Raw genomic sequence first — 4,344 nt, forward strand, 5'->3', positions numbered from 1 at the left:
ACCTTGACGTCCTGTAAAAATCACTTGCACGTTCAAGTTCAGGCAACCTAAATGTTGGAGCTTGACATCAGACCACATGTTCACTTGGATCCACCATGCTGAAACCCTCACTTTCCAATTCTGACAGTGACCTCAACAGCCCTAGAAGAGAAAGTAAAAGCAGTCAAGAATACAAATCTTAAAAACATGGCAATCAGCTACTTTTGGAAGGTGGAAAACTCCTACATGCAAAATGTAAGAAGAGTTGGTGACCAAAATCAGAACCCTGAATACTAAAACGTCTTGCTCTGATCAGATCAGTTTGCATTGACTGAATCCTGCGACCTGAAATCCCACATACAAAAACCCATGCCTGACCCACCATGAACATGAAGTGAATCAGAAAGCAGTAAACGTCCATTAAAAGCAGACAGCACTCACCATTTGCAGGGTGGCTTCCATGTTCAGAAGAATCATTTTGACAGTTGGACTTCACATGGACTGGAAGGTTTTTACTTTGCAGCGATAGTATACCAGATCCAGGCTTAGATACATTAATCCTATTTGAGTCTCCTGGATGGCTCACCCTTCCAGAAGAATCTTGAGCAGAGATGGGCTTCACTGAGGGACCAAGTTCAGAAGTGGCAGTTCCATTTGAATTTGCAGTAGTGCTTGCATTCCCGGAAGCAGCCTTCCCATTTGAATTCACAGTAGTGCTCACATGCCAAGAAGCCTTTCCATTTGCAGTAGTGCTCGCATTCCCAGAAGCAGCCTTCCCATTTGAATTTGCAGTAGTGCTCACATGCCAAGAAGCCTTTCCATTTTCAGTAGTGCTTGCATTCCCAGAAGCAGCCTTCCCATTTGAATTTGCAGTAGTGCTCACATTCCTGGAAGCAGCCTTCCCATTTGAATTTGCAGTAGTGCTCACATGCCAAGAAGCCCTTCCATTTTCAGTAGTGCACACATTCCCAGAAGCAGCCTTCCCATTTGAATTTGCAGTAGTGCTCACATGCCAAGCCGCCTTTCCATTTTCAGTAGTGCTTGCATTCCTGGAAGAAGCCTTTCTATTTGAATTTGCAGTAGTGCTCACATGCCAAGAAGCCTTTCTATTCGAATTTGCAGTAGCGCTCACATTCCCCCAAGCAGCCTTCCCATTCGAATTTGCAGTAGCGCTCACATTCCCCCAAGCAGCCTTCCCATTCGAATTTGCAGTAGCGCTCACATTCCCCCAAGCAGCCTTCCCATTCGAATTTGCAGTAGCGCTCACATTCCCCCAAGCAGCCTTCCCATTCGAATTTGCAGTAGCGCTCACATTCCCCGAAGCAGCCTTCCCATTCGAATTTGCAGTAGCGCTCACATTCCCCGAAGCAGCCTTCCCATTCGAATTTGCAGTAGTGCTCACATTCCCCGAAGCAGCCTTTCTATTTGAATTTGCAGTAGTGCTCACATGCCAAGCCGCCTTTCCATTTGAATTTGCAGTAGTGCTCACATGCCAAGCAGCCTTTCCATTTGAATTTGCAGTAGTGCTCACATGCCAAGCAGCCTTTCCATTTGAATTTGCAGTAGTGCTCACATGCCAAGCAGCCTTTCCATTTGAATTTGCAGTAGTGCTCACATGCCAAGCAGCCTTTCTATTTGAATTTGCAGTAGTGCTCACATGCCAAGCAGCCTTTCTATTTGAATTTGCAGTAGTGCTCACATGCCAAGCCACCTTTCCATTTGAATTTGCAGTAGTGCTCACATGCCAAGCCGCCTTTCCATTTTCAGTAGTGCTTGCATTCCTGAAAGAAGCCTTTCTATTTGAATTTGCAGTAGTGCTCACATGCCAAGAAGCCTTTTCATTTGCAGTAGTGCTCACATTCCCCGAAGCAGCCTTCCCATTCGAATTTGCAGTAGTGCTCACATGCCAAGAAGCCTTTTCATTTGCAGTAGTGCTCACATTCCCCGAAGCAGCCTTCCCATTTGAATTTGCAGTAGCGCTCACATTCCCAGAAGCAGCCTTCCCATTTGAATTTGCAGTAGCGCTCACATTCCCAGAAGCAGCCTTCCCATTTGAATTTGCAGTAGTGCTCACATGCCAAGAAGCCTTTCCATTTTCAGTAGTGCCTGCATTCCCAGAAACAGCCTTCCCATTTGAATTTGCAGTAGTGCTCGCATTCCCGGAAGCAGCCTTCCCATTTGAATTTGCAGTAGTGCTCGCATTCCCGGAAGCAGCCTTCCCATTTGAATTTGCAGTAGTGCTCGCATGCCAAGAAGAACCTGTTCCAGAGCCAAAGTCAGACCCTTTAGCCTCATGTGAGCCTTCCAGAACACCTTCCAAACTAGACCCTGGCCCAGTAGCCTTACACAAACCTTCAGAAGGCTCGACCTCCTCAGGTTTTTTTCTGAGGCCAAGTCCTGGAGGCTTCAGTGATAAAACTTCACCTTTATTTCTCTCAACTACCATGCCTTGAGTTCTCAGGTACACTGCAAAAAAAAAAAGAAGAAAAAAGCTGGCTCAATTCTACAGTGAAGATGCATTTCAGTAGATACAACAAAAGATTGACTGGTCAGTAGGTAAACCTGTTTGTAAAATATGTACATTCCATCACTAGTTGTGCAACATGTATACCATTTCCATTATAGTCCCTTTCATTAAGGCAAGATGTACCAACCCTGTAGTTTATTTATAAAGCAGGTGTCCCATTTTAGAAACTTGGCCCCCATACATGCATGCATTCTCTTAAGGGACACTGATTACAACAATTGTAGTCACAGATTCTTTTTAATTGAGTCATTAACATTAGGATGCTATCCAGAAATGGTTACTGCAGACAAATGAAGTGTCATGCAATTGAGCATGCAATGAAAGCAAGCATGTTAAGAGCATTCCTGCACCTCTCTGTGCCTCCACTGATTCAGACACATTTCCCAGAGTTAGTAGCACCGAAGAGACATCCAACACAGTTATTGAAGCATTAAGTTTTTCATTCATTTGAAAGACAGCAACAGATGAAGTACCTGAGAGTATTAGAGAACAGACAGAAGCTGAAATGAATCAGGTTGTAGCAAACACATAAACTAATATACATATTCTGCATACACTCTAAGTCTAGAACAGGTGTGTGTAGTTCTAAAAACTGAAAGACACCATTATGTTAAATAAGTGGCCTCTAAGTCTACTTGAAAGCTCAGTAAACTAAAGAAAAACCACTAATATACTCTTCACCAGGTACAAATTTAACAGCATATTTGGACTTCTAGAACAGTGAGTGTTGCAAACCAGCATCTTTGGATCCAGTTGACCTCACGTCGCAGTGAGTTGGAGGTGACTCGGCTAGTCTCATCGGAGAACTGAACGCTACAAAACAACGGATTAGATCGCTGTGTGAGAGTCAAACGTAATATTTAGACTGTAATTTTTTAGATTTGTGCAAACAAACCTTGGGTAAGCCACAGGAATAGTACTGCTAAATCTTTGATCCCCAGAGCCTCCATGGCAACTTTCATGGTACCGTCGAACCAAACGTAAGACCTTTTATCAAGTCTGTACCCGGATAAGCTATCGGTCACCTGAATATAATTATCAGCAAGTTGGGTCTAATATGGGGAAATACCAGTGAGGGTCACGGTGGTTTATTAAATCTTTGCATTTAAGCATGGATTTACCAATTTTCCGATTATGATAATTTTCTAAATGAAAGTAGAATCGTTCTTACTATTTATAGTTTGACTAGGAAAGTCTCACGAGAACGCATACAAGGCAAAGAAATGGTGCTGAATAAAGGTGTGATTTTTGCAATTCTATAGGCTATTAAGACATATTTGAATTAATGAATTTAGACACCGACAGAAGAACGTATAAAATATTGTGAAATAATCATGAATTGGTCATAATCGATTTATGAATATCGTCGAAACGATATTCAACGTGTTTGACGTAATTGCTTCAGATGTTAAATTCGAACTGCCATGAAACTGTAATGAGACAGCAGTTCGTTTAATGTGACAGCAAATGGGTAAAAGGGGCTGCGTTCAAAACCCCCTTCATATGAGAACTAAGGTAGTGGCATCTAAACCCACTATAGGTTAATGATATAAAATGTATTATTATTGATTTACAGTAATACCATCGTAAACATTTAACTTCTTGATTATTCAGTGTAATGTTTTTTACAACTTTCTGTGGAAATATGTTAATGATAAGGGTCTTGAACACTTTTGTCCAATTATATTATAGCATGAATCATAGTAGCGTATGGGTGTTTTGCTAAGAATAATTATACAGATATAGCCTTTATTTCAGACATGTACATCATCCAACATTGCACTTTTCATTTTGTGAATGAGAGGAGAGTGATTAAAAATGAATATACAAGAAATACA

Source organism: Electrophorus electricus, chromosome 12 (assembly GCF_013358815.1).
Source record: "Electrophorus electricus isolate fEleEle1 chromosome 12, fEleEle1.pri, whole genome shotgun sequence".
Lineage (NCBI taxonomy): Eukaryota > Metazoa > Chordata > Actinopteri > Gymnotiformes > Gymnotidae > Electrophorus > Electrophorus electricus.